The sequence below is a fragment of the Lynx rufus genome, unplaced genomic scaffold, assembly GCF_022079265.1.
Source record: "Lynx rufus isolate CCGP_SWC_20201006 ecotype Redwood Valley unplaced genomic scaffold, mLynRuf1.p SCAF_11, whole genome shotgun sequence".
Classification (NCBI taxonomy): Eukaryota; Metazoa; Chordata; class Mammalia; order Carnivora; family Felidae; genus Lynx; species Lynx rufus.
In genome coordinates this window covers 29063944-29078937 of record NW_025814825.1, presented here as the reverse complement: position 1 = coordinate 29078937, position 14994 = coordinate 29063944, and the positions used below count along the sequence as shown (strand labels likewise).

The 14994-nt window shown below is 43.7% G+C and overlaps 1 long non-coding RNA gene across 1 annotated transcript; it reads left to right on the top strand.

Moving 5' to 3' along the window:
* Window positions 1-6: 6 nt before the first annotated feature.
* Window positions 7-1263, top strand: LOC124506679 (uncharacterized). The gene is made up of 2 exons (XR_006960863.1): window positions 7-44; window positions 1140-1263. It is a non-coding gene; the product is annotated as an uncharacterized LOC124506679 (long non-coding RNA).
* Window positions 1264-14994: the final 13731 nt, after the last annotated feature.

Below are 14994 nucleotides of genomic sequence, written 5' to 3'. Positions count from 1 at the left end.
AGGAGTCACATGTTCTTCCAGCTGAGCCAGCCAGGCGCCCCAGGGTAAGTGTGCACTTAATCCCCTCCACCTATTTCACCCATCTCCACTCACCTCCCCTCTGGTAACCATCTATTTGTTTGTTCTCTATTATTAAGAATGTGTTTTTTGGTTTTCTCTTTTTTTTCTTTGTTTCTTAAATTTCCCATATGAGTGAAATCATATGATATTTGTCTTTCTCTGATTGACTTATTTCATAGCATATACTCTCTAGATCTAGCCCTATTGTTGCAAATTGCAAGATTTCATTCTTTTTTATGGCTGAGTAACATTCCATTGCATATATACACCACATCTTCTTTATCTGTTCCTCTATCGATGGACACTTGTGTTGCTTCCAGATCTTAAACAATAAACATAGGGGTGCACATATCCCTTTGAATTAGTGTTTCCAAATTCCTTGGATAAATATCCAGCAGTGGAATTACTGCATCATATGGTAAGTCTATTATTAATTTTTGAGGAACCTCCATACTCTTTTTTTTTTTTATGTAGGCATCATGCCCAGTGCAGAGCTCAATATGTGGCTTGAACTCATGACCCTGAGATCAAGACCTGAGCTGAGATCAAGAGTTGGATGCTTAACTAACTGAGCCACCCAGGTGCCCCCATACTCTTTTCTATAGTAGTTGTACCACTTTGTATTCCCACCAACAGTACAGGCACTGTTGTTTTTTCTCTACTTCCTCACGAACTCTTGTAGTTTCTTGTGTTTTTGATTTTAGCCATTTTGATAGTGGTGAGTGGGAAATGCAAATCAAAACCACCATGAGATATCACCTCATACCTGTTTAAAAAAAAGACAAGAAATAACAAGTGTTGGTGAAGATGTGGAGAAATGGGAACGCTTGTGCACTTTTGGTGAGAATGTAAATTGGAGCAGTCACTGTGGAAAATATAATGGAGTTTCCTAAAAATTAAAAATAGACTACCATATCCAGCAATTTCACATCTGAGCATTTATCTTAAGAAAATGAGAATACTAATTCATAGATATATGCACCCTCATGTTCACTGTGTGACCAGCTAGAACCCAACACCTGACCTTTACTGCCCACCTGCTTATACTCACTGACCTTTGTCCCACATTTTTCCTTAAGCTCTTCTATCCAGCTCATCTTTTAACTCAGGCTGATGGAAACCAAAAGCACCCCTCAAGTGATAGTGACCACCCTGACAAGACCTCCTGCCAACCCAGGCCATCCAGACCAATATGACCATAACCCTGGACTCGCACCTGCACAGATGGACCATGGAGTGACCTGCAGAATGACTGACAACTTCCTTTACCTCACTATAATACTAAAACTTCTGCTCAAGGATGAGCACAAGCCTCATTTACATAACATACAATGTGTGATACAGGCACGTTTCCTTAAGTTGCATGCACTGCCTTATGTTCCCCTTTACATTCCATGACAAGGCTTCCCTATCTAAATGTTCATCCCAACCCTAAATAAAAGGAACCCATTTACCCTTGGCTCGAGAGTCACGGCTTTGGAAGTTATTCCCTGTGATCTCCTTATTTGCTGCAAATAAAGTATCCTCTGTCCAACAATTTACCTGGTATAGTTTATAATCTGTGACTCACCAAGGAGCAATTTATATCTATATCTATTTATATTTACATCTATATCTATATCTACATGATGTATATATCATCTATATATCTATATCTATATGTATGCAACAACATGGATGAATTTTGAAGGCATTATGCTAAGTGAAATAAGGCAGACAAGAAAAAGACAAATACTGTTATGATCTCACTTACATGTGGAATCAAAAACACAATGAGTTCATAGATACAGAAAACAGATTAATTAGATTGCTGGTAGCCAGAGGTGCGAGGTGGGAGTGGGCAAAATGTGTAAAAGAGAAAAAGAAGAAAAAAGTCAAAAAAGCAAAACCGTAGAATCATCTCAAGAGTTTCCATAAAGGATGTGAGAAAATGCAAAATCTATTTTTGAATAAAAAAAGAAACTTAATAAAATTAGGAAGATAAATGTAATTATGAAGAGATGCTTCATTAACATATTTTTTCCAGGGCTAAAAGAGCCCTTGGCCTTTTTCATTTCTGCTCTGGTCACCAAATGTGTGTGTCATTGGGTAGGGTATTTTCTGCCTAGAGATATCATCCAATCCCCCAGGTTGAGGGCTCAATCCACAAGACTGTCCCCCGCCCCCTCCACACACCCAATTCAAATGTCAATCTCAAGTCCAGATTGTTACCTGTGCTTTTGACTGACAGGTATAAATTGGAGGTTCCCATGACTCTCTCCTCAGGTCGATTAATTTGCTAGAGTGGCTCATGTAACTCAGACAAATATTTTACTTACAGGATTACTGGTTTATCATAAAAGGAGAGGGGCGCCTGGGTGGCGCAGTCGGTTAAGCGTCCGGCTTCAGCCAGGTCACGATCTCGCAGTCCGTGAGTTCGAGCCCCGCGTCAGGCTCTGGGCTGATGGCTCAGGGCCTGGAGCCTGTTTCCGATGCTGTGTCTCCCTCTCTCTCTGCCCCTCCCCCGTTCATGCTCTGTCTCTCTCTGTCCCAAAAATAAATAAACGTTAAAAAAAAAATTAAAAAAAAAAAAAAAAGGATACCACTCAAGAACAGCCAGATAGAAGAGATGCATAGAGCAAGGTATGTGGAGAGGGGTAGTGGCGTTTTCATGCCCTCTCTGGGTGCCACTCTCCCAGCGCATCCCAGTGTTCACCAACCCAGAAGGTTTCAGAACCCCACTGGGCTTTTATGGAAGCTTCAGTATTACAGAGACATAGTTGATTAAAACAGCCACTGGTAATTGAGTCAACCTCCAGGCCCTCCCTTCCCCTGAGGTCAAGCCTCTGATAACAAAATTGTTTCTGCTAGCAGCCAATCCCCACACTGAGGGGCTTTCAAATGTCACCTCATTAGCATAAATTCAGATTTAGCGGAAAGGGGCTTGTTATGAATAACAAAAAACACCTTTATCACTCTTATCATTTAAGAAATCCCTAGGGTTCCGGGAACTTTGTTCTAGGCATAGGGATGAAGACCTAATACATATTTATTATAAATCACAATATTATACTACCCCATCTTGTTACTTTGTACACATCAACTTAAATTTGATTTCAAGCTCCCATTGCACTGGGATGGTAGATAATTCCATCTCATCCCTTTTGGGGAATTTTCTTCTGTTCTCCAAGGCATGCCAGGGTTGTAGGGATTACACAAAGTCAAAGTTTTGGAGGGGGTGCCCATGTGGTCTTCAATCTGCTGTCTCCTCCTGTTTCTGGGAGATACTCATTGTCTCTGGTCATTTAGTCTCTTTGGATCATAGCCAGTGCACTGGGATGCAAGAACACCTGGCTCCAGGGGTCCCAGACAGACCAAGTTCAACCAATTGCCACTGACAAAACCCAGAGGGCAAGAGAGGAATGGTGGGGAAACAAGAAAGGAATGTGTTTCAGTGAGGCTGACACTGGGAAAAGAACAGGCTAACATCTCAAAGACTGTCTCTAAACTGCTGAATACACTTCCACGTTTATATAAGGAAAATATGGGACAAAGGTTGGTGTGTGAGTGCAGTTGGACATAAAGGTGAGGTCCGTCAGGTTGTCTGGGAGTCAGTCATGCAAAAGGCTTGCTGGCTCAGGGCAGTCCTTATTGCTGGAGTGGATGATTTCAGTTCCCATCAAGGGACTGCTTTGCCCTCCAGGTCTTTTTTCTGAGTTAAGAGATAAGCTGGAAAGAAGAATTAATGATTTAGAAAGCACTGACTGAGGTCAAGATGAGGTGATTTAAGTCCTCTTTCAATGCTTCATTATTTTTATTGCTGAATACTGTTCTATTTCATTTTGTTTAGCTATTCATCTGTTTATGTACATTTGGGTTGTTTTTACCGATTGTTTTTACCTCTTGGCTATTGTGAATAATGCTGCTATAAACATTAATATATCTGAGTACAAGTATATATCTGAGTACCTGTTTTCAATGCTCTTGGGTATCTACCTAGTATGATAGGGAAAGATAGGATAAAAATAGGCAGAGAGGGAAAAATTAGGACCTGAAGTCCTTGGGTGGGGAAAAATACATATTTTGGAAGATCCTGGGAATGTCTGATCACAGCAAACCCCCTCAGATATAAGGTTCCTCTAAAGAATGTAACAGACACCACCTATTCCCCTTCAGGTTTCCCTCAGGAATTTGACAAAAGAGCTAACTTTAGGGCTAATCAGTACTAGGCCATAAAACGTTAAGACCCACAAGTAATGATATGGCCATAGGACCACCCTTCATACAATGGAATTGAGCCAATCAGGAATGGACAAACCTGCACCTAGAGTTATCAAGCCAATGAGGGTAGGAGCTGAATAGGAAACAGCCAGGGTGGGGGGGGGGGGAACCAGAACCTTATAAAACAAGAACCCCTGCCTATAGTCACTTTTGAGTGTCCCCTCTCTGTAAAGAGAGCTTTCGTAGTATTCTTACTTTCTGATCTTTTACTCTAAGAAACTTGCCTACTGCTCATTTTTTGTCCACCTATTCATTCTTCGAAGTGGCGAGACAACAAATCCCAGGTATTGAGGTAAAGAATCCTGCAACACTAGGAGTGGAATTGCTGTATTAAATGGTAACTCTAATATTTGACTTTCTAAGGAACTGCATCTAGTTTCTATATCTCCTTATTCTTGGCAACATTTGCTTTTATCTTTTTGATTACAGCCATCCTAGTGAGCATAAAGTGGTGCTCACTTTTTATGTGCTTATTGACTGTTAAGAGGACACTTTTTGAAACTTTTAATTTCAGGGTGCCTTGGATGGCTCAGTTGGTTGGGCATCCAATTTCAGCTCAGGTCATGCTCTCATGGGTTCGAGCCCCACATCGGATTCTCTGCTGTCAGCATAGAGCCTGCTTCAGATCCTCCGTCCTCTCTGTCCCTCTCCCACTTACACGGGCACACATGCACTCTCTCTCTCTCAAAAATAAACATTAAAAAATTAAAAAAAAACTTGTAATGAAATTAAAATTCAGTTTCACATTTACAGAAAAGTTACAGAATCGTTTTTTAAAAAGCCTGTATACCCTTCACCCAGAATCACCAACTGTTAATATTATGTCCCAGTTGAGCTCTCCTTTCCTCTTTCTGTCTCTGCCTGAGCAATCTGAGCGTAATTTGCATTCATCATGCCCCTTTACCCATGGATATTTGTGTCACTATTCTGAGAACAATGGCTTTTTTCTCAAACCTCAGTATGCTTCTCAAAATTCTAAAACTTTATTTTTTTAAAGATTTTATTTTTAGGTAATCTTCTACATGCAACTCGGGGCTCAAACTCACTACCCTGAGATCAAGAGTCACATGTTCCACCAACTGAACCAGCCAGGCACTCCAAAATCCTGAAATTTAACTTTGATCAAATAATTATTTTTATTCATTTATTTTTTTTAGAGAGAGAAAGAAAGACAGTGCAAACAGGGGAGAGGGACAGACTCTTAAGCAGGCTCCAGGATGCTCAGCCCAGAACCCAACACAAAGATCAATCCCACAACCCTGGAATAATGACCTGAGCCAAAATCCAGAGTCAGCCGCTCAACTGGCTGAGCTACCCACACGCCCCAATAAAATAATGACCTAATCCACTCCATATTTGAACTTTACCAATTGTCCAAATATTCTAGATTTGAGACCAGGATCCAATCCACGATCATATTTATTTAGTTGCCTTTAATCTGAAACAGCTCCTCATCCTTTCTTCATCTTTCATGGCCTTGATATTTTGAAGGGTATGGGCCAGCTATTGTGTAGAACATGTTCACGTGATATTTCCTTGTGGTTAGATAAAGATATGCATTTTTGGCAGGAATTCCACCAAGGAATGTCCTTAGGGCATCATAGCAAGAGGCTTATTTTAACCCCATTGTTGGCAATTAGATTGGATTGTTTTTTAGGTAGTATCACTTAGTCTCCATCGAAATTGCTCTTTTTTCAATTGTAATTAATGAGCAATCTAGAGGGGTTACTTTGAACTGATACAGTATTCTGTTCTTCATTCAACTTCCATTTGCTAGTTTCAGCATCCTGTGCCTTTTTAAAAAATCAGTTATGAGGTATAATTTATATACAGTAAAATTCACCTATTTTGAGTCATTAGTTGTATGAGTTTTGACAAATGAGTAGTCATATAACCACCACAATAAAAATTTGGAACATTCCCATTGCTCCCAAGAGGCCAAAGGGGGCTCTTCTTCATAATGTGAGACAATAGGGGCGCCTGAGTGGCTCAGTTGGTTAAGCGTCCAACCTTTGATTTCATCTCAGGGCATGCTCTCAAGGTTCATGGGATAGAGTTATGAGTTGGGCTCTGCACTGACAGCTGGGAGCCTGCTTGGGATTCTCTCTCTCCCTCTCTCGCTCTCTGTCCCTCCCCTGCTCAGGTGCATATATGCATTCCCAAAATAGATAGATGATAGATAGATAGATAGATAGATAAACTTTTTTAAAAATGTGAAAATAGATTTTTTAAAGAAAGTGAGATAATAGATATAAACCCAGATACATGGTATCCTAATCTTAAGGAACCTTGAATCTCTTTCTGAAACGGGCCTGACCTTCAAGATCATTGTCTGGGTAGGAACTCAAAACAGAAGCCAGCAGTTGAGGCCCCAAATGGAACAATAACCCCTTTGTTCCAGGTGGCAGCCACCTTGTCCCTGACATATGGGTGGGAAGCCACAAGGCAACAGGAATTACAAAACAGAAAAACATATTGGAAATGTTTCCAAAAATATCCTTCCATGCACTAGAAGTTCTGTTTGTCTTCATTGCAAGGATCTTGCAGGCCTGATATCTTCTAAGAGGCCACAGGGCCTGTTTTAGTTATGTTCCCTCACCATGCTGGGAGCTGTTGTCCATAGTGCTGCTGTCACCATGTGCACTGTTGTGGGGATGCTTGAAGACCTGGCTTGCTCTCCCTTGGCCCTACAAGAAGTGAATACAACTTTCCTTTCCTGCTCAAAGACTGTGCCACTTACCTGAGGGTTCTATGGCCATCACCCTTTCCTCTGCTACCTGCCTGGGTGGGTAAATGGTAGGGCAAGAGCTCCCTTTCAGGGACCCCCATCAGTGACTCAGTCTATTACTCCCCTCTCCACCTCTCTTTCTTCCCAGGACTATGGGATCTTCATCTAGTTTGGCTGGTGGTAGGTATTTTTCTGTGCCTAGTGTTCAGGCTAAGAATTGGTTTCGTTAATGGCCCCCAAAACCTTTTTCTTCTAAAGCTATTATCTCTGCCATGGGCTATGAAAGTCCATTTTGAAATGAACAGTTCAGCATTGAGTCACTTCTTCCTGTATTACTGTCCGAAGTACCCTACCCTCAGTCTAGAGGTACCAGGAAGTAGAGTAGGGTGGGAGGAAGGGGCAAGCCTTGTTGGCTGATATTTGTCCATACCATCCCATTATTGTGCAGTTGATTTGAGGGAAATAGACACAGGACTGTATGTTTATCTACCTTAAATATTATCATTATTTATCTAACTTAATCTTTCCTTTTAACTTCAGGACAAACCAGATAAGAAAATATCTTTATTCACTTTTAAGTTTTCTTTTCTGTAATGTAGTAGGTGGGAAGGGAGATAAGGGTAAAGTAAAGATGACTGGAGAAAGCAATATGGAATTAGATCCTGTATGAGGTGTGAGCTTGGGTTTTGTGAAACAGAGTACCTGGGTCGAAAGGAAAAGAGAGGGACCTTTCCGAGTAGTTGGGAAGATAGCACATGTGCTGACCAACCAGTGGGAGGTTAACCGAGGAGGATAGGGGCCATGTCCTCAAATATCATCTCAACCTAGGTATGTTTATTGTGCAATAAATGTAATACATTTAAAATACATCAGAAATCTAATACCATTTTCACTTCACCCAGAATTTTATGGATGGTGTACTTAATTACTTCAAACATGAATGGAACTTTAAAATGAACTTACTGTATTTGGATTGTTTTCTTTCCTGTTGCATTAGTCGGCTTGGGTTGCCATAACAAAATACCACAAACCGTGTGGCTTAAACAATAGAAATTTATTCCTTACAGTTCTGGAGGTTGGGAAATTCAAGATCAAGGTAGCAGCTGTGTAGGTTTTATTCCTGGCAGGGAGCAAGAATTCCTGTCCCCTTCCAGGGTCCTTCTAGCTGGATTAAGAATCAAATTGACACGAGGGGCTCCTGAGTGGCTCAGTCAACGAAATGTCCGACTTCAGCTCAGGTCATGATCTCATGGTTTGTGGGTTCGAGCCCCCCATGGGGCTGTGTGTTGACAGCTCAGAGCCTGGAACCTGTTTCCAATTTGTCTCTCGCTATCTCTGCCCCTTCCCTGCTTTTGCTCTTTCTCTGTATCTCAAAAATAAATAAATGTTTAAAAAATTGTTTTAAAGTAATATATGCAAGAGATGAGAACAGTTCAGATAGTACAGAAAGTGTAAAATGAAAAGTAAAGCCTCCACCCCTCAGTGTTCCAACCCTTTACCCTAAAAGTAACTTGTTAATATCCATTCATTCATTCATTTAAGATACTTGTTGAGTACTGTTCTGGGTGCCGGGAATACAGTGATGAGCAAAATGTGTCAAGTTTTTACTGCATGGCACTTGCATTTCAGTGGATAAGCCGGTGATAAACAAATACATGAGATAGTATCCGGTAGTGGTAAATGCTATGAATAAAAAGCAGTGTGGAAGAAAAGAGTACTGCAAGCAGAAGACTATTCTGAGCTACAGCCTGCAGTGAGGGAGTGAGCCTGTGAATATCTAGGGGAAGAACATTTTAGAAAGGGAGAGCATAAGTACACAGTCTAGGGGTGAGAGTTTTCTTCCTGGGCCAGCACATGTCCACCATCCCTAATGTCTTTGAAAACTGTGCTGAGGGGCGCCTGGGTGGCGCAGTCGGTTAAGCGTCCGACTTCAGCCAGGTCACGATCTCGCGGTCCGTGAGTTCGAGCCCCGCGTCTGGCTCTGGGCTGATGGCTCAGAGCCTGGAGCCTGTTTCTGATTCTGTGTCTCCCTCTCTCTCTGCCCCTCCCCCGTTCATGCTCTGTCTCTCTCTGTCCCAAAAATAAATAAACGTTGAAAAAAAAATTAAAAAAAAAAAAAAAAAAAAGAAAACTGTGCTGAGGGGCGCCTGGGTGGCTTAGTTGGTTGACCCTCTGACTTCGGCTCAGGTCATGATCTCACATTCAAGCCCCACATTGAGCTCTGTGCTCACAGCTCAGAGCCCGGAGCCTGCTTCAGATTCTGTGTCTCCCTCTCTCTGTCTCTCCTCTGCTTGTGCTCTCTCTGTCGCTCTCAAAAATTAGTAAGTAAGCATTAAAAAAACAAAACAAGAAAAAAAACTGTGCTGAGTGTCAGGAGGCATTTATCGCCATATTTGCCCAGTTCCCTCTTACAGTAAAAACTGAAAATTGATCAAGGGAAAGCTTACTAAAATGCAGCCAGGAGGCCAGCAGGGGGAGCTCTCCAGTCCTACTACTCTGCATCAATTACTGGAAGAATTGTCAGTTCAGACCCCAACAGAATTGTGAACAGGAAAGAATCATCAGTTATGAGCACCAACGGGAGAAATGTACATTGCATCTCCTACATCAGCAACAAAACCAGTTAAAAACTGTCATTACCCTGTACTCCTGCTTTTCTCCAAGAGACTTTCCTTCAAAACACCCCCTCCCAACTTCCTCTTCCTTCTCCATAAAATAACATTCCTTTCCTTTGTTGGACTAGCCTATGGTTTTTGCCATAGCTTGCTTGTCCCAAGTTGCAATTCTCTACTATTCTTGAGTAAGCCCATTTTTGCTGGTGAAATAACTTTTATTTTTAAGCTCATCAAAATGTATTTGCTATACACATGTCTGTCAAAATTGAGATAAAGTGAAATAGACTAGAGGTGACATGCATTTCAAGGAAAATGAGAGAAAGTGAATTTGCTTGGGGGAAGTTGTCTCTTCTTCATTTGTTATGTTACCTGACTGGCTGTGTAAGCATTTGAGCTTGCCACCCCAATAGAGGGCTGACTCCTTCATTTGCCAAAGAGGAATCTGAGACTGTAACAGCACTCCAACCAGGAGTTAAGGGTTAAATTGCTTCAAGCTTATGTGCTCCTTTCTTGCTGACCTAAGTCTCTTGGTCTGTAGCAGAACTAACGTACTTTCCTTGAGATTTGCAGGCGACTGGCCTTGAGACTTTCCCAGAAGGTAATGCATAAACACCTCTGAAAACAGCTGATGCCACTGATGCCAGGCAATCAGTTCAGGGTCATGTCAAAATATGACTAACTGCCTGGGCACTGCTTCTCCTGCACGTAGGCCCCTACACCTCACCCCCCATTTCCTGGGCCTTCCCCTTTAAAGCCCTTCTGTTTCGCCGGTGGGGAGGATGGTCTTTGAGATGTTAGTCCACTATCCTCCCAGGTTGCCAGCTTCGTGAGGAAAGCAAGCTTTCCTTTCCCACTGTCATTTATCTCTTGAGTGTTGATTTTCAAGTGGCAAACAGCAGAGCCGGAGCTCAGAACCGGTTCTCTGCCTGGTAACAAGACCTAGGGAAGGTGGGCAACTTGCCCAAGTTCTCCCATTGAATTAGCAGTATATGTTCCTTTTTACCTGGACCACCATGGCAAAGATTAGTAACTATATCCGACAGGCATTTATATTGCTAGTGAACACCTGTTAAAGGAGGGTGGTTTTGGAGCGCCTGGGTGGCTCAGCCAGTTAAGCGTCCGACTCTTGATTTTGGCTCAGGTCATGATCTCCCAATTTGTGAATTCGAGCTCCACGATGGGCTCTGTGCTGACAGGGAGGAGCCTGCCTGGGATTCTCTCTCTCTCTCTTTCTCTCTCTCTCTCTTTCTCTCTCTCCCTGTCTCTCAAAAAAAATAAATAAACTTTAAAGGAGGATGGTTTGAAAAATAAAAATGAAAACAAGTGGGCTGTTTCCTAAGTTATTAGGCTCGCTGGCATCTATGGGAATTCCCCAATGCCAAAGGTCATGGGTGGCTCACATTCATTGTCAAGGGAGGAGGAGGGGAAGGAGGAGGCTAGTGGATGCCCTGGCCTGAAGGCCCCATCCAGGTAGCAGCTGCCATCCTGGTGCTCCAGCTCGACGGTTCTTTAATTCTTTTCACTTGAATCCAACTGTTGCAGGCCCGTCAGGTAGGTGTGTGAGGGATGCAGCATCAGGCTTTGAGTCAACAGGCCTGGGTTCAAATTCTGCCTCTTTCTCAACACCTGAAAACCTGGGAGAGATTTCTTCATCCATCTAAACCTCAGTTATCCCCCCAGTAAAATGGGAGTGTGAATGCCTGTTTTGCAGTGCAGCAGTTAGCGCAAACTCGGGGAGGTGACGCATGCAGGCAATTGTGAAAGTCCTCATGGTTGGCTCTGCTCCACTCCTACCTCTTAGCCCTCTATCCTGTGGGGCTTCTGGACAGCAGTGCTCACAATGAGACTGTGAAGCCTGCTGGTGACTGTCTTCTCTCTTGCGCTGGTGCCACATTTGCTTTGACAAGAAAGGATCAGGACTGACGATGCTGGCATGCATCAGTTCAGAGCTACTGGTGGGGACCCCTGTGTGACTCCACTCACCATTCAGGGTATCTAGGCCCCTCCACACCTCACCAGACAGAAGTGGAAGAGGTAATACCTGGCACGGCAGGGTCCCCCAGACAGACCAATGGGTCAGTGGTTGAGTCACGCCTGTTGTTCAACATTGTGAATAGCACTCCAGAAAGAAGGAACCACTGCCCATTACCAGAGCCTTACTGTCATCACCTTATCCTCCTAAGGAGGCAAGCACCGACTTCACACGGGGTGCTGTCTTTGGGACAACACCCATCAAGTTCAGGGAGGCAGTGGTTCCTGAGGGTCTTTGTGCAGTTGATCTAAACTGTAAACACACAACCCTTGACTACATAGCCTTTAATCCACTTGACAACAAGATTTCTGAGGCTCCCAGGGAATGCCTGGGGCCTCCTTTGTCTGGAGCAAAACCTGGTTTCTCATTTCCCGGATTTCTCAGTGGTTAATCCCAGACCTGTTCGCTTTAGCTCCTCCTCTTTGTTTCAGCGTTTTATCTGTTGTGTTCACATTCCTCTGATAAGCTTTCTAATTGCCTTCCAGGGGAAAAAAAGATTACCTACCAGCAGTCTTCTTGGTCTCGGGCTTGTTAGCCTCAAACATTCTTCTGACACCTACCCCTGGTAGACATGGTTCATGGCATTCAGTGTCCCCGCTGGCCCTGGAAACGCACCCCACTTGCCTTCTTCCAGTGGCTTCACAGCCACACTGTGGGGTTCTCTTGGAACTGCAGAATCTCTGTCCCACTGCCGCCCTTGCCCAATGTAGAGAGGGGTTCACCCTACAGCATTCCTGATGCTATAAAACACCTTCTGCTGCATCTTTGGGCACATGGAAGGGAATGTATCTTACTGTCTTTGAAAAGTAAATGGAAATGTTCATTTTGCATAAATTAACACATGGAATAGGGTCGGCCTCCATCTTTCTGGTTTCTGGAGAGTGAAAACTATAAGGTCTGACACAGTCTGAGATCCTACATACGAAAGCTAGTTCACCTCTGGACTGAACACTTGAAACCAAAACACTTCCTTTTGCCTGTGCTCATTTGAGTTCATTTCTCTAACACAGCTGACAAGATCCTGACTAAGACAGAAGCTGGTCTTGCCATGGGGCATCACAGGCCTTAAAATGAAAAACTGACAGGGGGCTGGGTGGACCTTCATGGAGGATTGTTCTTTCCCTGGCTGGGAACTCGGCAATTTTCCCATACTGGATGTTTTTCCATCTGCCCCTTCGAGCCCACTTGTCATGAGGGAGGCTGGAGGAAGTCCCTGGGAAGATGTGTAGGGGGAATGGGATCCAGAGCAAGGGACCTGGAGGGAAAGCCCAAGGAACAGATGGGAGGGGCGGTTCTCATCTCTGTTCTCTTTAAGATAAGAAGTGAGGGTATCTTCTGGGTGTAAAGAAGGCACAGGTGGCCGTGAGGTTTAAGAGAAGGGATAACAATCTGGGAGCATTTTGAAAAGGATGGGAGAGTGCCCGATGGGAAACAAGTATTGGGTTTGAAGACTGGCGAGTGGGGGCTCTGCTAATCCTAGGAACCCAACCCTGATGTGGCATCAGCCCGAGGGGGGCCCAGCTGGCCATGTGGCTCTAGGACTGCTGAGCAGCTCTATGGGGTAGAGCTGAGGCAGGTAGGGATTATGTGGGCACAGTGATAGATGGGGTGCTGAGGAGCTCACATGCTGGTTGACATCCTATGGAGTCCATACTCCTTTGTATGGCAAACTGCAGTCAGGTGAGGTAACACCACTTCTCACTGTAGTCCCAATTCCTGGAAACAGCCACTGAGAAGATGTAAGGTATGCCTGAGGCACAGTGGGAAAATGTGCCTTGACCATTCTTGTCTGGCTTTATAGGTTCCATGAGAAATTCTCCATAGGAACAGTGTCCATTATGAAGATTCCATTTCGAAGCCTGCTTTGTAAAGCCCATCATAAAACAGCCTTTAGGGGCGCCTGGTGGCTCAGTCAGTTAAGAGTCAGACTCTTGGTTTCGGCTCAGGTCATGATCTCATGGTTCGTGAGTTCGAGTCCTGCATCCGGCTCTGCACGGACAGCATGGAGCCTGTAGGATTCTCTCTCTCTCTCTCTCTCTCTCTCTCTCTCTGTCCCTTTCCCACTTAAGTGCGCTCTCTCTCTCTCTCTCTCTGTCAAAAAATAAACATTAGAAAATAGCTTTTAGGTTTTAGGTGGTGATAGAGGATGGCATATTCTCTCCCATTGCCACTTGATCAATCAAGTGTTAGCAAGACTCAGGCTCTGCCAGCCAAACAGTACTTCCCATTCCAAAACAGCTCATCTCATCCCACGAGATTAAGAATTAGACCAATAGCTGCCTACTAGAAAACTCCTGAGCATTCTTTGTTATAATTACGGCAAGGAAAGTCTAGTTTATAGGGTGTTTTGTGTTCTGTCTGCCATCTGTCACTTCCCTGAGTCTTCACGATAGCCCCTGGGAGGGAAGCAGCCTGGTACCACTATTTATTTCTATATTTTGGATGATGACGTGAAGTGCACCCACCCTCATTCTTCCTCCATCCTTTGCCCTGTCCCCCGAGACTATAGTCATTTCCCTCTGGCAGTGTATGGAACTCTGCAATTTACTAGCTAATCGCTCCATCTCCCCCCCGCCCCGCCCCCCTCCCAGTCTCAGTCCTTGTCTGTAAAGCCAGAGCACACAATCCTGGGAGAGCTATTCCAGCTCTCAGATGCTACTTTACAGTCATTGCTGCTTAAAAGCCATAATACAGTTTGTTACAATGAACATTTTATTTTATTTTATTTTATTTTATTTTATTTTATTTTATTTTAGAGAGAGAGAGAACATGCACACACGAGAGTTGGCGGGATGAGTAGAGGGAGAGGGAGGGAGAGAGAGAGAATCTTAAGCCTAGTGCTGAGCCCAATGAGGGATTCAATCTCACAACACTGAGATCATGACCTGAGCAGAAATCAAGTCGGACACTTAACTAACTGAGCCACCCAAGCACCTCTATTTGGCTTAATTTAAATCTCACTGAAGGCCTGATGACTGTGACCGTTGTTCTCAGTTTGCACAACAGCAGCAACGCAGCTATGGCTCCCAGTTACAGAGCATATGGTGGGTGTCAGGAACTGTACTAAGCACTTTTTGATCATTCATTCATTCAACGAGTATTTGTTAAGCCCCTACAATGTGCCAGGCACTTTTGTGAGTGTTGGGAATAAAGCCATGAACAGAAGAGTTAAAATGCCTGCCCTAAAGGGGCTGATGGTCTAGCTGAGGGGAGGCGGACAATGACGAGTAAGCAGATCACTGTGCCTTAGGTAGGTGATGATCTGTGCTTTGTAGAAACATAAAGGAGGGAAGGTGAGG